We start from the raw sequence: 21,412 nt of genomic DNA, 5'->3' as shown, positions 1-21,412 counted from the left end.
GAGTGCTAAATAGGACGAAAGGCACGTCCTTGATTCAGGTGCTAGCTATTATACACCTTTGCTTATATTGTAACACTTTAAATGAATATACATGAGAATGTATTGCATAAGTAGAGTAGGGAAAGTAACTAAAATCATACCAATATCATAGATATGGTGAAAGACTAAATATGAACGGATATAATTGAAATAAAAATAAGATATCAATAAAATAAAGTATTAAGGGTTAATAATGAAGTTGATGATCTAAGAGAAAATGATTGCTGAATGAATTTGTATAATTGTAATCAATGTTGTTCCATGTTATTTCGGATCATAATTGTTAATTATAGTTATTAGAATGGGGTTTTATGGGCATGGTTATAATCATAATAGTTGAATTTATGAATGGATTTAACCTGGAACACCAATGAAAACCTGGAAGCGTTGGATGGCCGTTTCGTTCTAGTATAGGACGAATCCAATATGTAGGATCATAGATGTTGACTGCTGACGAGTCCCATACTAGGACAAAACGGTTGTCCAGTGCTTCCAGGTTTTCAATGACGGTCTAACTTAAATAGTTTCATGAGTTCAACTAGTAAAAAGTTATGGTTGTGTTTGATGTTCTCTTATTCATTCATCCAATAATACAGTAAATAACAGAGAGCATTGGGTGACTTTATTATTTTATTTATGTTTTATTGATGCCTGTCGTGAATCTACATCTATAATGTTAAAGTCTAATTGAAGTCTCGAATCATTCTTATTGAGTAGAACACTTTCAGCAGTTTGTACACTGTTGTTCAAAATACACACAAATTTTAGTCAGTAAGGAACGACGAGTTTCACCACGGTCTCGGTGATCGGACGAGAATCAATGCTTTCAACGTGGTATGGTCCAACTGTTGGACTATTGTAACCAATGGTTGGAGACTCTGGGTGAAATGGCTCAGAATCGATCACAATGGCGTAGGTTTATACATTCTCTGCCTTCCCTTAAACTATGAGATTAAAATCGCTTGATATCTTTCTGTCTACCAACTAATTCTTTCTTCCTGTATTATATCCTTATATGCAATCTATCATTTATATATTACCACCACTGAATTACCTATTTCTATGAATTTGGTGTTCATCTTGTTGTGCTAATCAGGTCTGGCAACTTAGGCCGATGCAAATATGTGCCTAGTCCTACGTTGTAGCTGGCTGATTGACTAGAGTCTCAAAAATGATTGTCAGTCATGTATGTTTAGTGTTATTTGTAATGATTATTGGCTGAAGAACAACATACGAAAACACTTAAACTTAGTTTAGTGATAGTCAAAACTCATCAACAAGGCATACCAGAATTTTCATGGAACTGACACTCCTTGTGAAATCTGAACCCACGTCACTCAGCTTCAAAATGTATGGTATTTTCAGTCCTCTTTTAAGACTGAAATATTTACTTTGATCGATCATCATATTATAACCAAAGCCTTTAAAGCAGATCGAATTTTTTGTGTGCGACCTAATAACAAAATATAATACACACAATAGTAAACAGTTTAGATTGTCAGTATAGGGTTGTGGAGAGTATTAACTTATTGACTGAGATCTTGAACCGGTTGATATTAGAAAACCATTAAAAACCTAGGAGCAATGGACGGTCGTTTCGTCCTATTGTGGGACTTCTCAGCAGTGCGCATTCACGATCCCGCTCGTGAGATTCGAACCCAGGACCTATCAGTCTCGCGTGAGAACGTTCAATTACTAAGCTTAGATTGTGATCACACAATATCTTTTTCTACAACAACTAATCAACAATAAGGATAAGAAAAATATCTGATTTCTAAAGCCTTAGTGATCAATCAATTTAAGTAATCAATTCAATCTGAATTGTAAACAGAAGACCTATTTGTTAATAAGAATATCAAGTTTGAATTCAATGGAATACCATTACTTTTAAGGTACATATATGTGTATACATTTAAAAGTAAATTAGTTGACATGTAGGGGGATGTAAACAAAAAAATGTGTCAAAGTTGATGTTTTTTCCTTTAACTTTGTTATTTTTTGACCAAGTCACTAACTACACTGTCGTATATGGTATTTCCATTGACTTGGAATTTCGTTTGTTCGATGCATCCTACTGAGTTATATATGTTTATGTATATATTAAAATTCTATATTAAGATTTCTCAGATTTTCTTCACTTTCATTTTGATTTAATGAATGTGTAGATCTTTTGCATCATTTAATGATGATTGATTATGAGTTAATTGAAGCTAAACCACTATGGAAAACCTGAAAGTACTAGACGGTCGTTTCGTCCTAAAATAGGACTCTTGAGCAGTGCGCGTTCATGATTCCGCATACAGGATTCGAACCGTGGATCTTCGGTTTTGCACACGAATGCTAAACTTCAAAGTCACTGAGCCGGGATCTAATGGTCTTGGGCGGGATCATGGGCGCGCATTACTTAGGATTCCCATACGAGAAAGAAACATCCGTCCAGTACTTTCAGGTTTTCATTAGTGATCTAGCTTACATCGACTCATGAATCCAACTATTAAAATTACTATAATCTCTACAAGAAGAACCATCCTGATCATACTCATCCTATACACACAATCATGTTATAAATTTCAGAGAATGAAGCAAATGCTACATAATTAATTTCACAGATTGAAATCATGAGTCAATTGAAGCTAGACCACCATAGGAAACCGTTTCGTTTTGGATGCCGGCTCAGTGGTCTAGTTGGTTAAGCGCTTGGCGCGAGACTGATAGGTCCTGGGTTCAAATCTCGCGAAGTGCAGGATCGTGGATGCGCACTGCTGAGGAGTCCCACACTGGGACGAAACGACTGTCCAGTGCTTCGAGGTTTTCCATGGTGGTCTAGCTTCAATTGACTCATGATTTCAATCCGTGAAATTTCTAAGATCTCCACAAACTCCTTCACATAATTAATTAATAGTAATTCAAATGTATTGAAAGGTGTAGCAATAGTTAGTAAGTTCAATAGAAGCTTATAATTTAGAGAATACTGGGATATAATAATCCAATTATCTAATAATTATGCAATCAAAATATGAATAATAATTGACTGTGAAATAGCTTCGAAACTTCTAATGTCTTCATTACTCTCTCTGTTATAATAAATATCCAAACCAGTGATATCTGACTCATTAACTCATTTGTTTTTAACCATTTGGAAGGTTAGAATGTGATATGTTCAATCTTATATTGTAGTTGTTGATGGGTATTACATATAATCTATGCTTATGAAGGTCTATGTTAACCTATATTGCTATATCCCGATGAGAATATTGAATGGTAACTGTAAGGATCTACTTATGGACTAATACTATACTTACATTCTTATTGAATAATTGTTAAGTAATTTAGCTATACATATTCATGTTCCTCACAATCATAGCCACTTTTGGCTAAATCTTGTACAAATGTTGTTTCCTATTTTATGGTACAATGTAGTCTGTTTGGTTTGTATATGAATACAGTATATTTGAAATATATGATTGATATCGCGGAGGCTAAGATTGGTGTTTTGGACTTTATAAGATAGGGCTAGTCAGGGAGAAGGATCGAAAAGGACTATAAACTGCTCATATAGGTTTACACATCATTAGTCCGATCGATAATTCACTGTTCTCTCATTAGCTGTATCATTGCGTTATATATTATTACGGCACAAAACTACAAGTTATAACACTATTCCACAATATTTTCCCAGTGAAATCATACAAGTCATCATGATATACTAGAGAAAATGTTATTCTTCCACTTTTCAACTGAACACTATGTGTATGAAACAAATGGTTTGTTATGTATAATGGGTTCATGTTTATATGTAGTTATTAAGTAAATTTACTTGTGTAGTTGGTTAACACCTGTTAGATTATGATCACTTTAATAAAGTGCCATCATATATTACTGAAAGTTACATAAGTACTATATGTTTAACATTGATAATGTTTTGAATATCATTAGGGATAACAATACTAAGAATCATATACCATTGCTAGATGATAAATCTCTAGAAGAATGTAAACGACATTATGGATTTAACTATTGCCCACTATTCATAAACATAATAAATATACAAGAACCAGTTGATTTTCTTCAAACACATTGAGAAATTGACTGATAGTGGAATCCATGATGTAAATTTCATCCTATTTAGGAATTGTCGTCTGAGTGTACCCCTAAATGTCCTGGTATGGCCGAGAGTGGGAAGAGTCAGATCTTCATCTCCAAATGATGTCACATAACGACGTTCATACAACCGCTACCACGGAAGTCCTACTCAATGCCTTCTCGTGGCATTACTGTTGTTTACGAAATTGAGAAGACGAAAAGCGAATGTCCGACGCTTTAACCGGGCCGGTGGACACGGAGAGTCCATGTAGGAGAGTTGGAAAACCCTGATTCCAAACCAATGGTGCACATGGCCTCCAGTATCCTGGAGGAACAAATGGTGTATGAACCAATCGTTGGTCGCCGACTACCATGGGAATTCATCTCGACGTCGCTCCACTACCTTATGGATTAGACCTTTAGGTGTGGCCCCCTAAGTAAATCACCTGCTTCGGTTTGGACACCCGGGCAGTATCCCAGCCCACACACACAAATTGAATGATTTATGTAGCGTATATCTATTTCTTACTTCTTCTACCAATGTTTATGTGTTTAAATAAATAAATATATTGTTTCAACCTTTACAACTGAATTATATAAGAATTAAAGTATATATGTATATGTTATCATTATTATATTATGTATGATATAATGTCAGATGGGTTTTGTGGATATTATAGTAATTTCAATGGTCAAGATCATGAGTCAGCCGCCTCAGTGGTCTGGAGGTTAAGTTCTCACGTGCGAGACCATTAGTTCCTGGGTTCGAATCTCGCAGAGGGCGAGGTCGTGGATGCACACTGCTGCGGAGTCCCACAATAGGACGAAACGGTTGTTCACTGCTTCCAGGTTTTCTATGGTGGTCTAGCTTAAACTGATTCATGATATTAACCATTGAAATTCGTATAATATCCACAAAAAACCCATCTGATATGATATAATAGTCAATCAATATTAAGATATTAAATTATATTAGTTCATTATAATAAAAGGCATTTAATCATTCATATTGACATCATTAATATTAGTAGTTAAAATAAGTAATATTCCTTGTAAAATGTAAAAAAGAAAAGGTAAATGGTTTTAGGTTCATAGGAAAAGTGATAAAAACATAGAGAAAAGAAAAGAAAAGAAAAAGAACACTAGTTTCTATGGGATAGATCTTACTGAAACGTTTTTCTTTTTGTTCCAATGCATAAGATCCTTGTATTATGATGATAGAAATGGGTTTTTTTTTAAAAAAAAAAGAAATCGGATTAGTTGATGGTTGTTACATGAATTATCTTGTAAAATAGATCTATTGACAAGTATAGATTTTGTGCATATGAAATGTAAAATGTAAATAATCACAACAGTTTGTTGTATACTTTATTTTTATTTATTTATCTAAACACATAAACATTGGTAGAAGGAGGCACCAAATAGATATGCGCCACATAAATCATTCGATTTGTGTGTGGCATGGGATACTGTCCGGGTGTCCAAACCGAAGCAGGCGGTTTACTTAGGGGCCACACCCGGAGTCTTTGATCAAAAGGTCTAATCCACAAGGCAGTGGAGTAGCGTCAAGAGATGAAGTCCCATGGTGGCCGGTGACCAACAAATGGTCCATACGCCATTTGTTTTTTTTTAGGATACTGGAGCCCATGTGCACCATTGGCTTGGAATCAGAGTTTTCCAACTCTCTTAGGTGGACTCACTGTGTCCACCGGCCCGCTTAAAGCCCAGGACATTCGCATTTCGTTCTCTCAATTTCGTAAACAACAGTAATGCCACGAGAAGGCAGTGAGTAGGACTTCCCTGGCAGAGGCTATATACGCATGGCCGTGTGAGAGCATTTCGAGAGGGAGTGAGGGCCCTCCCCACTATCGGCCATACCAGGGCATTCGGGGGTGTTTGTCATATACAATAGGATAGAATAGGTTAGGTAGGTTGCTTGAAATTAATACCTTTCACTAAGTCACCTAAAATCATTATATTAGTTTGGACAAACTAAATAAAACTTTTAGTAAACTATTTCTCAGTTTAAATTCACTTGATGTTGTTTTGCTTGAATCTTCCGATTGATGTTTAGGACTGTGATTTGTCAGTCTCATATTGGCATATGTGCATCCTGTGGGGATTGCCTCGGTATAGCCTTGATTCACATGCATTATAAGTTGGATGTATTTACATCTCAGAGTTGATGTTCACTCCAGGACTCAAACCTAGTACCGTTCACTCCAAATGCCATCAGCGTTATCCACTTAACTACTAAGTCCTGATAGCCACTTGGTTGTGCAATGGGCTGAAGTTTAAATTCAATTGGTATTGTTTGTTTGAATCTTTCGACTGATGTTTAGGACTGTAAATGATCAGTCTCTTATTGGCATATATGCATACTGTGCGTACTTCCACCATATTGCCTTGAATTACAAGCTTTAAAAGCACAGATGATGATATGTGTTAACATGATGATGATCGATTAAATGATTGAATTGTAAACACTTTGATGTAAGCACATAGTTAACGTTCAAATTGTTAAACTGATTTGTGAAATGTACAAATCAACATGAATAAGGATCCATGAGACTTAATGAACTAATACTGAACTATATGAAATAATAGTAAATGATGGCAAGTAAAATGATTTCCCTACGTAACTGACATTCTATTAGAAATAATTGTGTTATTGAAATCTCCATAGAATATTCAAAAATGAAGAATATTTTTTGACTGAACAATTATTTCCAATAACTTCATCATCAGGTGTCACAGTTATAAATCCATAATTTTAATAGTTCAGATCGTGGATGGCCATTTCATCCTATTGTGGGACTCCTCAGAAGTACGCATTCAGTGTCTCCAGTGCTTCAAGGTTTTCCATGGTGATGGTGTAGCTTCAATTGTCTCATGATCTCAATTAATAAAGTTATTATAATATCCATAATAACCCCTTCTGATATAAACCCAAATATATAAGCCCGAATAAGACATCCATTAATGAATTCAACAATGTTATCTATTAAAAATAATGAACATTTGCATCTGTTATGACATAAATGCCCCCCAAATTGTGCTATTTGTAAGTTAAAAAGGTCATTGAATAAAGGTCAGAAATGATTTAGAGTAACGTTTCAAGTCCCAATCAGTATAAGAGTAATGTGACGAAATCGTATGAATACAATGCATAGTAGAGGAATTATAATATCGTTGTGTGCATATAATATGTAATAAGAGGGGTGTTATCACGGTAATTATGATAAAAAAAGGTATCATGTAAATTGGGAAAGGTGAGTGTGAAGATTAGGATAGTTATAAACAAAAAAATTATGAGAAGGTGGTGAGAGGTTTATAATATTCAGTTTAGCTATTCGGTGATCCAGTCATAGGCCAAGATAAACATAGAGGCTGGATATATAAGTTCAGTTTACTGGAGTTGATCCATATGACTTCGGCTATGTGGCGTAATCATAATCTTGCTAATTGAGGTAGATTTTTTTTAGAACTTGATATTCAAATTAATTAACATTAAACTGAAGAAACTACTAATTATCTTAATCAACATAGTTAACTAGTTGATTGATGTTCGTTGTTAAAATAGACTATTCAATTGAATTGTTTAGATTAGTGAAGTAATGTGACTTTCAATTTATTAGATATCAACCTTAAATAGTTCTGTACATTCAATTTATACACCTTGTATTAGAGATAATAAATATTGGCATTACTGTGTGTATTACTGATTTCGATAGATATAAGTAGTATATGTCATCAATCGAAAGTGAAAGATGTAGCAACAGAAGGTTAAAAAGATCAAAGAAAAGAGGACAAGAACAGTGAATCATTGACGTGGGAAGTGTTAGACGGTTGATCGACATTTTGTAAATGAAGTATTTACTGTATGGTTCTCAAATGTTACTAAGATGTCCTGTAATTTTGTGTATTCAAATACATTCGACTGTCTCCACTTATGTTCTCGTTCATTACAATTTGTCTATTTTCTACTATATAACACAACAGTAGTATGTTAAAGACTACTCATATCTCGATTGATTGATCACTGGGTGGTGATCAATGTCATGCGTGTCAAGTCCTTATTTAGTGCAGATCGAATGCTGTCGACCATGTTGCAATATGGCCACCAGTCTAGGTGACTCGACATTGCCGGCGCTATATATTGAGATTAGATGGTGGTTGGAGGTAGTCGACAGGAAATCCTGGACCCGGGTTTCGTGCCACTTGGCACTCGTCAGCAAAGGGTACCTATAATCTTGAGGGAACTGGTGCTCCCTGGAGGATTCAATCCCGATAGCATTCGATCTGCACTAAATAAGGACTTGACATGCATGACATTGATCACCACCCAGTGATCAATCAATTGTGATTACATCTCAGTCCTACAGGAGGTCAGTTGCGACCCGGATAGCTCAGTGGTAACGTCTTTGACTGCGAAGCTGGGTGACACGGGAACGAATCCATCAAGGAATATCAGTTTGCTCAAGATTACAGGCACCCCTTACTGATGAGTGCCAACTAGCACGAAACACGGGTCCAGGGTTTCCTGTCGACTACCTACAACCACTATCTAACTACTAATATCTCTTTTCATATAGATAACAATTAAAACATTTAAGGAATAATAAACAAGCTTAAAGTATCAACACTTTGAAGATTCTTTTATATTTCAAATTTATATGATGAATAGTAGTTGATGTAGAAATTAAGTAATGTCGGTAATCTATTGTCTTTATAACCGAAATTGACAAGTGATTTTGTATGTAAAAGTGAATTTTCACTATTACGAAGATAAAACAAAAGAGTTTTACAAGTGATTTAGACCATTCATCGAATGATTGAAAGTCTGCTATTTTAATCTATGGCTTTTACTAAGGATATGATGTAGTCATAGATACCATAAATGTTTACATTATAAAAATAAGTGGTGTTATCAAATGTCTGAAGATAATCATCCAACTATGGAATAGTATGCTTTCTGCTTTATATGGAATAGTTTTAATTTTCTCACCTATGATTGGTAGGAAATTAGTTCTGCCATCATTGTCGTTATGCTTTGCTGATAAATAATGAGAATATTTCAGACGGACTTTACAACCATTTAACATTAGTATTGTACATTTCGAATAACTGATGTTTGTCAACTGATTTAGTCATGAATTTAAAGAATTAAACATATTTAATAGTTGAATTCATGAGTCAACTGAAACTAGACCACCATGGAAAACCTGGAAGCGCTGGATGGCTGTTTCGTTCTAGTATGGGACTCCTCAGCAGTGTGAATCCATGATACCGCTCCACGACATTTGAACCCAGAACCTATCGGTCTCGCACATGAACGCTTAACATTTAGTCCACAGAACTGGCATCTAACGGTGTTAACACCCAACTTCAATTAATCCACAAAATTGAGACACACATTCATCATTGTCTTCAGTGAGTTACTATCTAGGTTGAACTAGATTGAACTTCATTTGTCACTAGAACTCCAGGAAATACCTCTTGAATTCCGTCACTACTGAGCATATGTTGTTTCACATTAGGAGTTTCGTATAGATATTATAGTAATTTTAATACTTGAGATCATGAATTAATTGAAGCTAGACAACCACCATGGAACACCTAGAAGTACTGGACAGCTGTTAGACAATGAATCTAATCAAAAGTGATAATCATTGAATTCCACAATTTATCTAAAATAATTAATAATTATTCCATCAAATAAATTCCAGAAAATATTTCTCTCCTTGTCACTATGGCAACGATTATTTATTAATAGTCAATAGTTAACATTCTTTTAATAGAGAATTTGAATAAAAAAGAATTTGTTACATTATTTCATTTTTATTTGTTTGTTTTCAAAATACGGAAGGAATATTGTTCTGTCTCTATTCTTCCTTTTTTTCCAATTCTATTGTATCACTGATATCTTATTATTTGTGATATAATAAGATGATGGTTATAAGTAATCGACAGGAAACCTTGGATCTAGGTTTTATACTATCTAGCACTCTTTAGCAAGGTGTACCTAATGCTCCATGATAGATTCGATCCCGTATCACTCAGCTTCACAATGAGAGATGTTACAACTGAGCTATCTTAGTAGTGAATGACCTCTTGTAGGACTGAGATGTATGAACAATTGATTGATCACTGGGTGGAGCATCAGTTCTCTCAAAATTATAGGTACACCTTGCTGACGAGTGACAAATAGCAGGAAACCTAGGTCCAAGGTCTACTGTCAATTATGTCAACATAGTGCACGCAATATCGAGTCATCTAGACTAGTGGCCATATTACAACTTGGTCGATAGAATTCGATCTGCCCTAAGAAGGAAATGACACATATGAAATTGATCGCTACCCAATGATCAATAAGTTGTGTTCAATATTGATTTCTTATGGAATATCATTTCTATAGACTATAATAATGATAATCATAATAAATAATAATGTTTCCATCATCATCATCATCAATATAATCGCTCTCAACAATTTGATACCATGCAAAGACTTATTGTATTTTAGTTACTAAGCCCAAGTTTCAGATCCCACCCTACATTACTTGGTTTGGGAAACCGGTTAGTATGTTTAGCCTTCACACATAGAGTGTGGTACATACCAGACTACCTGAAAAATGAGTTAATTAAGAAGAGAATATATCGATCATTTGTAAAGAGGTTAAAGATAAAAGTTTTTATTAGTTACATTTCTCACTGTTTAAAATACCAGATGATTGAAGCAAGTAATGTGTAAGATTGAACATCAAATCAATTTTCGTAAAAGTTAAATGTATGCTATGGGATTGAACAGTTTCAGATCGGATTTCTGATGGGATTATGTGTGAATGCTGTAGAAGAGATTTTTAGTCAGATACAACAGTTCTCCAGTGATCACTTTTTTTCAACAGTATCTCAACTGAGATAATTTCATGATAAATATCACTTATAATTAATTGAAGATTGTCTAAAGTATTACTTTCGTACTTATGCCTGCTACTCCCAATGAAGTATAGGCCACCGACCGCCATTCTGCAACTCAGTCTGTCCTGTATCTTTCTTTCTAGTTCTATCCAATTGTTATTCATTCTTCTTACGTCTATCTCTATTTCTTGGCTTAATGTCTTCTTTAGTCTTCCTCTTTTCTTTCGGCCTTGAGGGTTCCATGTGAAGGTTTGCCTTGTGACACAGGGTTGTTTAAAGTATAGATGATTATAGAATACTTTTATTTTGCTCAGTGATTTTAGAAGTATGACGGTGGTTATCACTTCCCGGTTACCCATACCATGGAAGGGTTCTTCTGGAGGTACCTGGTAATAAATTGTATTGAAGGTGATCTTAGTGACCTGAGAGCGTGAGGTTGGTCACACACTACCTATTTGTGTGTAATTTTCGTGTTAGCTCCGTACTTGTTGAGACCTTACCTATGGAGACGGATATCCGTAGGGAAGACAGCATCGCTGTTATGCTGGTTGTCTGAAGGAAACACCTTACTACCTTCACACCTCTGTACAGTCAGCAGTACTTCTTTGTCTATGGACTTTAGGTTTGCTGTTTTTAGTCTTACTGTTCTTCAATCGACCCGTCTGGCATGGTACGACCTTGAGGAACGATTGTTTCAGCCAATATAGCTCGATTGTTTCAACACGATTGGCAAGTCCGATTACCAGTTCAAGGTAGCAACAACGGTCGGAGTGTTCATCTTGTTATGCTAATGAGGTTTATCAACTTGAACCGATCCACATATGTGCGTGGTCCTACGTTGTAGCCGAATGATTGACTTTTATTTTGCAGTTTAATAATCAATCAATCAGTCTTCATACATTATTACCAAGCTTGGCTTTTATCATAGATCTTCGTTACAAATTAATTGATTAAGTTTATTAACTTTCACATATGAGTTGACCAATTATCATATACTTAAATAACCATTCAATAAAGGATTAATACAAGCCTGAATAATCTAACTAGACTTAATATCACCATAATACTGTATTTTAACAGTTACTTTTATAGTACAGTACATTTGCATAGTTGTAATTGACATGTGACCTTGAACATTGGAACAGAAAAAAAACGGTATCCAACACTGAAAAACAAACTCGACAATTCATTGTCAGATAACATGATGTTTACAAGTATCATGGCAGATCGTTGATGACGCAACAAAAAAACATCAGAAGGGATTGTCACATTTCAATAAACATTTTTACGAAAAAAAAGGGGAATATGACAACTGTAATTGATTAGTCATTGTTGAATGGTATGATAGTTCTAGAATGTAAAATAGTTTGGGTTATAGAGTAGACCTGGATAGACTTTGATTGAACATTATGAAATACTATGCAGTATTTTTATCCTAGTTTGATAATAAAAAAGTTTCTTTTTAATGCTTGAGATCATGAGACAGTTGAAGCTAAAGTATTACCATGGAAAACCTGGGAGCAGTGACGGCTGTTTCATTCTATTATCGGACTCCTCAGCAGTGTGCACCCACGATCACACCTCGCGAGATTCGAACCCAAAACCTATCGGTCTCAAGTGCAAACACTCAACCTCTATGCCAATGAGCCAGCTGGCATCCAACGGTGGTAACACATAACTTCAACTAATCCACGAAATTAAGACACACATTCACCATTGTTTTTAGTGAGTTACTATCTCACTACAGACCTGGTTGAATTCCACTTGTCACTGCCTTTCAATAGAACTTTAGGAAATACCTCTTGAATTCAGTCACTAGTGAACATATGTTGATTCATATCAGAAGGTGTTTTGTGTGGATATTATAGTAATTTCAATAGTTGAGATCATGAATTAATTGCAGCTAGACAACCGCCATTGAAAACCTAGAATTACTGGACGGCTGTTTCGTTCAGCTTAGTGGTCTAGATGTTAAGTGTTCACGCGCAAGACTGATAGCTCCCGAGTTCGAATTCCCGGATCGAGTATACACACTGCTGAGGAGTTTCAGTTCTTCGAGGTTTCCCATGGTGGTCCAGCTTCAACTGACTCATGATCTCAACTATGAATATTATTATAATTTCCACAAAACCCCTTCTGATACTAATAAAAAATTCTCAATTCAGAGCATATGAACTTTAGGACCGAATCCCTTTAAAATGAATCCAAACTTCTGTCTGGTACAATCTCTCAAATGAAGTTAGTTTCTATTGCAAACTATCTTATTTTATAGGTTGTATCCATCATAAATTGATCTCACTTAGGTTACCGTTGAGAACCTTGAAGCACCAAGTACCTGTTCGGTACTAGGATGGAACTTTTCACGTATTACCTCATTCAGTATTTAACCTAGGACTCTCTTTGTTATTACTTTCGTATTATTTAACAACTTAAACTTCACTTGTTTAAGAGGTATACATTGTTTGTAATTATATTAACCGGATCAAATCTACATTAATGAATCATGTAAAATAATCACTGTGATATTAGCTAGTCCTGAGTGGTGATCGGAATCTGTCGACTACGTTTACATTCTAGACATTAGTGATTAAAGATAATCTTCAGAATCCTTAAAGATAAATTTGTTCGTTTAAGCACTTTTCGCCAAGAAATAGTGGTAGACTTCAAAGAGGTAACATTTCCAATAGTATATAAATCCATGCTATTCATGCCTCTATCAATATCCTCAGTCAAGTTTCAGTATTTTAATTATGACAAGTTGTTAACAATAAAATCTAGAGTTACTTGTTTCAACATTACGTAAGTTGCCTTGTCACAGATGTTCAACTTTGCTAATCCATTAGGATTTTCCCGCGTAGGTTCGAATCCCATCCCCATCACCAATTTGTGAATTTAAGTCCGGCTAGTTAACATGTGATTCATTCGCCAATCGAAATACGATTTGTTCACTCTTGTACTGTACTAAACCAATGATATTCGACCGGTATGGGCAGCCTAGCGTCCTTATTGGTCCTTTGTCCTCCTAGCATCCTGCCAGTTCAATCCAGAACGCCAATACCAGCTCCCACCATGCAAATCATTTATTTCAAATATACTTGGTTTATATATCAGCCAAACGGGCGACATCACACACCGTAAAATAGGAAATAACATGTATACAAGATCAAGCCGAAATGTGGCTATGAACGTGGGAGACTGTAATCAATAAACTGAACGTAACTTAAGAACAGTAAATCGTATAATAATAATTTATAGGTCAAAATGAAGCTTACAGTAAGGGGAATACAAATATACACAATCTAATTACTGAACAGTTATACAAAAGGAATATTTAGATAATATTAGTCCATTAATAGGTCTCAGACGTTACTCGTAATTTAATCTTCGTTAGGATATAACAGAAATCTCAATACATCATCATAGACTAACATGAAAGAGAAAGCTGTTCCGAATCATATAGAATTGAACAGGCTCTCTTTCTATCGTGACAATTTCTAGCAGTTCATACTAATGACGTTACATAAAACTGTACCTAATACTTTCAATACATATAGATATATATATATGGGGGGGTGAGGTATACGGAGATGGAATTCACAAACAGAGGGGTGGATGAAATCAGTTCAGAAACAAATAAAACAAATTGTGTTTACCTCAATACTTCAGATCATTCATTTCTGAAACTGATGTAAACTCGTCACAAATTCTGTCACATATATCACACGATCTATTCTATTTCCAGACTTCTTTTATTTACTGTCATGCACACACGTACACACACACCTTACGTTGTTTTGTTTCTGTTTTTTTGAATTTCATCTTGAAATGACCTTCAATCTGTTGTTGCATAGATACTACTACTATTATTATTAGTAATGCTTATTATTGAAATTGATTCTGTCAACAATATCTAATGACTTCAAATATTATCTCTTACCTTAATGTTACACTTCAATGAACATGAATCATTCTAAATAGTGAATATGAAACCATCAAATGACGACAATCCATATTTATTCTACCATGATTGTTATTTTATTGAATTGAAATTCGTATAGAGACTTAATTGAATGAAATTTTTCATTAAGACTAGTAGATGTTTACTAATTATGAAGCATAGATTTTGATTTAAAAAAAAAGGAAAAAACAAACAAACATGCGCTCATGCAATTCAGTGAATGAATCCCATTTTTGATTGAGATCATGAATCGATTATTGGTAGACCACCTTTGGAAACCTGGAAGCACTAGATGGCCGTTTCTTCCCATTGTGAGACTCTTCAGCAGTGTGCATCCACGATCACGTTCCCCGCGAGATTCGAACTCAGGGCCTTCAGTCTTATTTTCTTGACGAAGTTTTGTTTTCTGAGCTGGATGATTTAGTCGTGGAGATTACATTGTTCTTATGAAGGGGTCGCTTTTCAACGAATTTATTGTCAAGCTGTAAAATCGTATATATATACACGAAAATATACTGTTAAAGTACTCGTTCCGTGAAGACATATAAATAAGGAGTAATCATGATGATACAATTGAAAGAATATAACAATCGGTTTTGTTGTGAGATAGTAACTCACTAAAGACAATAATGCACGGTGGCCCAATTTCGTGGATTAGTTGAAGTTAGACATTAACACCGTTGGATCCCGGCGCAGTGGTCTAGAAGTTAAGCATTCAAACACGAGACCAATAGATCTTGAGTTCGAATCTGGAGGGAGCGGGATCGCGGATGCTCACTGCTGAGGAGTCCCACAATAAGACGAACTATCCCTCCAAAGCTTCCAGATTCTCCATAGTGGTCTAGATTCAATTGAGTCATGAACTCAACTATTAAAATAACTATAATATCCTCATAAACCCATTTCTGATAATACTAAATTCCGTAATATAAAGAATAATAATAGTAGAGTTAATACGTTGGTAATGGATTATAATATGAATGTAGTAAGATGATTAAAATGTTTTTGTTACTATAAGTGAACGTCATTAAGGGTCATAGAGGTGTAAATAAACAATGTGATATCATGAGTATTTATGAATAAAATAATGAGACATAAATAAAGGGAGAAATCAGTAATAATAATAATAATTAAGGCCAAGGTAACGATAACAATAGAACATTCTTCTTTTGTACACATAGTTCTGCCTTGAGTTCATGGATGGTGAAAGCTATTGATATTTTAAGAAGTTGGATACGAAGAAGTCTAAACAGCTTTGGACAAATCGTATATACAACCTTCAAATCAAACTATGGATCAATAGAATGATTAGGGTCGATGATGGAATTTCTTACTGTTTTACTCTCACCCTTGTAAAACCAAACTGGGATATGTTCCCATATGAAACAATAAGAAACATTATCGTTATTGTAAACCAGATCAAACAGCTAGACGCTTATTAACTTACAATTTAGTTACGTGTTTTAATAATCTAATTATTAATGAAATCGATGAATAGGGATTTTATCAGACTTAAACAATATGGCTAAATGGTTTGTACAGGTCAAAGATACACTATATTTACATCATCAACTAACATGAACTAAAACATAACTGACAAAGATCACAGGGCTTTGACGAATTTCTTCGAATGACTAATGAATGGTGAGTCTTATGATATATATGTCAGGCGATCTGCTTGAGTATCTAGGCTACCTATTCCTACCATCTAGATATTTCAACAAGTTATCTAGTTTCTTAGTTGTTTTAACACATCATGATGTCAATTAATCGTATAAACTATTCAGGTGTGTTTCTGAAAAGTGTACAACCTTTCGTTGCATAAATTATAAAAGGCCCAATCAGAGATTTTATGGTTGCTGATATTATACATTGAAAAGGATGAACAATACTCAAATGTCAACTTAGGAAGTGCTAACATCTAACTGGCGATCACTCAATATTTATCGTCAGGATCGACCAGCAAGTAAGAAACGGAAACTTGTTTAAGTACTTTGAGCTGAGAATTCTATATTGCACCAAAAATACAATATTGAATGAAGCTATTAATAATAAAAATAATAATAATCTCGATCGAATAACGTTTTACAAAATCAGGTCACTATATTTCAACACAAAGGAATCAACAATACTGTATCCTTTTTGATTGAGATCATGAACCGATTGATGTTAGACCACCTTTGGAAGCCTGGAAGCACTGGACAGACGTTTCGTCCTACTGTGGGACTTCTCATCAGTGCGCGTCCACGATCCCGCTCGCGGGATTCGAACCCAGGGCGCGGACGCTTAGCTTACTGGACCACTGAGCCGGCATCCAATGGTGATAGTGGTTAACATCAACTAATACTGTATCCTTCTTGTTAACTTTGTAAAATCTTGATTCCATCTTATTTGAATTTATGTTTACTTATTGTAAATACATTTTGCATAAAAGATCAAACGACTATTTTATGGGAGGAGTTTGATCATCAATGGCACTTATACCAATTGACTTTGAATTTCATTGGATATCATTCTGTTGTTTCTTTTATGCATTAATTCATATCAGTTCAGTATAGAATCTCTTAGTAACATCTGAGAACCATACAGTAAATAATAATTCATTTGCAAAATGTCAATCAGTCGTCTCAGATGTCATTGTTCCTTCGTTTCTGTACTAATCGTTCTCTGTCCTCATTCTCTTTTCTTTGATCTTCTCAATCTCCTGCCTCCAGACATTTCACTTTCGATTGATGATACATACTACTTATATATATTGATATTAGTAGCACATACCACAGTGGTATTAATGATTTGCTTCATTTTAGAAATGTACATGATATCTATTTGAGATTCAGTTAAAACAAAATGACTTACTCGCCTTCTTTGCCCTACTTCATTTTCTTAAATTTCCGTCTAGATCCACAATTGTATACAAAATATACAAATTCAACATTCATTCTCTTATTTAACTTAGTTAGTCTTGTTATTCATCCATGCCATTTAAATCGTCAATTATAGACGATGTTTGACGGCATAGTATATTTCGATAGAAATCATCCATATGATGGATGGATTGATGGATGGATGGATGGATAGAGTCAGATATAGAGCTGAAAACATTCTACATATAAAATTGTTATGATTAACAATAATTGTTGCTTTGATGAATATAAATTTTTGAGATGGTGGAGAAGATTTGTAGCTCAGGTGAATGATTTTGATGGAGTTTTCTATCTGAAGTTTGTGCTGATGATGCCGTTCAGAAGAACGATGACAACTCCACGACCAAACCATTTAGCTCAGAGAACAAAACTCTATCAAAATGAATATAAATCTCTATCACATTATATTACTTATTACGAAAGTAGGTGTTTTTCAGTAATATACACTTATTATGAATGAAATATATCTGAGATAGGATTATCGGATTAAATACAATTTTATACATAAGAATGATAGTAATCCATCATTTATAAACAATCAAATAGACATAAACAAAAGAATTAAAGTAGATAATGATTATGTTAAGTGAAAGAGAATAGTAAAACCCCAAAACAAACGAAATGACTTTGGATTATTCATGTGACGTAATTTACTCAGAAAAAAAGGAAAAGAAAACAGTCTCAAAATCTACATTAAATAGAGAAAATGGATTATAGTGTAGTGAAGGAGAACATTGATGAGGTCAATCGGTTACTAATTATAGAGTTAGTTGATAAAATACAAAAACCATACTCCAGCAGTACGTATCTACGATCGGAACCAGGACCTATCGATCTTGCATGCGAACGATTAACCACCAGACCACTGAGTTGGTATTCCACGTCTAAATTCAACCGATTACTGTTATTCTAATTCACACTCATTTATGGTTTCTAGATCCGTGTTAATATGAACTAATGTATGCATTTGCATATATGTGTAGTAATAATGTAGTGAAGGAGAATATTGGTGAGGTCAATCGATTACTTTAAGCACAAAATTGCAGAGTTACTTGATAAAATACAAAAACCATACTCGAACACTTCATTTGCAAAAACGTTCATTAATTGTCTCAAATTTCATTATTCCTGTATTTCCATACCAATTACTTTCTGTTCTTGTTCTTCCCTCTTCGATTTTCTCAACCTTCTTCTGCCAGACATTCTATTACTGATTAACGTTATATACTACTACTTATGTCGACATAAGTAACATACATCACACTATGATCAAATGATTTATTATTTAATAATAAATTCAAAGAAATATCATGAATTGACACTGAAATTTCATCTTACCGATATACTACAGTAAAACTGTAATAAATCTTAGACTTACATAGGAATAAAGGATTCTATGGAACAATCAACACTCTTCAAAGTGATATAGTTCGAATAAAGGGAAAGATTCCCAATTACTTTATACAGAATTATCTTAATTGTGATATCTTCTATATTGATGGGCCTTCTTACGTAACACTGATCTGTGTCTAGAACTATTCAAGCTACACAAAATCACTTAATATTAAAGAAAAACAAGTGAATTAAGCCTTTTGTAAATTGTTAAGTCCTACTGTTCACAGTTGCGAAACGTGACCATTAAAAGTAGATATTCGTTAGCTACTAGTATTTGAACGCATATGCTTTAGAAATATTGCTGGCGTCTGCTGGGATCATTGAGGGTTAAGTAATATTGAGGTTAGATGCAGGGTATTGGGGAATGATGGTAAATAAGTTGATGAGGTTGTGGATCTTCATCAACTGAGATGGTCGGGCCAAGTGTTACGTATGCCTGAACACCGATTACCACGACGCACAATGCTGATTATTGTTGGGGATGGTTGGAAGAAAGTTAGTGGTGGCCAAACCAGAACATGACATCAGTGCTTGAAGACACTAACTTCTAGTCTGAGCCATATTGATGGATGCAGACTACTTGGTTGAGGTCCGCGTGTCTGTCGTGACTAATGGCTGGTGACTCTTGGTGACATTACCCAGAATCGATCAAAATGGCGTAGGTGTATGCATTCTCTATCTTCCTTTAAACTATAAGATTAAAATCGCTTCAGATCTTTCTTTCTACAAACTAAATCTTTCTTCCTGTACTATATCCTTATAAGTAATCTTTCTTTTATACAATACTACCATTGAAGTAACTACTTTTATAAATTCGGCGTTCATCTTTTTGTGCTAATGAGGTCCGGCAACCAGAACTGATGCAAATATGTGCCTGCTTCTACGTTCACAGCAAAAAGGATCATTTATCCAGATAACGACTTAAAATCTGTTTGATAATTTTAAATATTTTGGTTCATTCTTTAGTACTAATTAAACTTGATTTATGTAAGTCGTAAAACATCAATCATTCAATTTCCTACTTATTGAGTTAATAAAACTTACCGATGATGGGTTTATATTATCTCGTGTTAGATTTGACATAAATGTTTATGAATGCATGTTGTTAATGTTCATCTTCTCATCACAACAGAACAGAAATTATCAATATGGTAAACTAAAGTTAATGAATATAGATTCACTTGGTGTTGTTTTACTTGGATCTTCTTATTGATGTTTAGGACTGCGAATGATCAGGTTCTTATTGGCATATGTGCATCCTTGATATTACTTTAATTCACAAATATAATAAGCAAAGATGGATAGTGGCTAGCAATGGAATCCAGGAAGCGCGTTTCTTTCTGTTTGAGACTGTTCAGATTGATTTACCTGCATATCAGAGTTGATTTTCACTCTGGGACTCGAATTCAGTGCCGTTCGCTTCAAACGCCATAGCTAACGAATATATTTTATAAGAAATCAATCAGTATGTATTAGATTCAAGAATTCTATGAAAAATAAGCAAGAAATATAAGTACATCACTGCAAAGGGACTAATTACATGTGTCACTCACCATCTTTAACTACATAACAAGATTAACACAAAGTCCCTAACTATAGTGTTTACAACTCCAACAAGCTACAAGTTAAAAATAACCACTATCTACATAATTTGATGCCATGTATTTCTATTAGTTATTACTTAAATTTCTTTTAACAAATCATTATAACGTCGGGTATCGAGTGCCAAGAAGTATAGTAACTAGAAATGCGGTAAACATACTCCAAAATGAAATGTAAACCCTTAACTTTATGTAATCACTTTATTCATCTATCAACAATTTATCAATTTATTGACTACATTGAGGTCGTGGAGAAGAGTTGTAGATCAGGTAGGTAATTTTCTTGGAGTTTTCTTTATGCTGATGATGATGTTGTTCAGGAGAACAATGAAAGCTTCACAAATAAATAATCTAGCTCAGAGAACAAAACTCTGTCAAGAAATTAACTACATTCAAATGTAATACATTTCAGTTACGGGAAAATCTTTTCGTGTAATACTAGCTAAATGGTCCCTATATTTTTCGGATGGTCAGTAAAGTTGTTGATTTTTG

General features: G+C 34.5%; 1 protein-coding gene across 1 annotated transcript in view; it reads left to right on the top strand.

The window, feature by feature from the left end:
* The window catches only part of MS3_00005918 (uncharacterized protein), a 73,624-nt gene that overhangs the window by 1,491 nt on the left and 50,721 nt on the right, over positions 1-21,412 (top strand). The window lies entirely within an intron of this gene.

The sequence above is a fragment of the Schistosoma haematobium genome, chromosome 3 (assembly GCF_000699445.3).
Source record: "Schistosoma haematobium chromosome 3, whole genome shotgun sequence".
NCBI classification, from domain to species: domain Eukaryota; kingdom Metazoa; phylum Platyhelminthes; class Trematoda; order Strigeidida; family Schistosomatidae; genus Schistosoma; species Schistosoma haematobium.
This window is presented reverse-complemented; position numbering and strand designations above follow the sequence as displayed.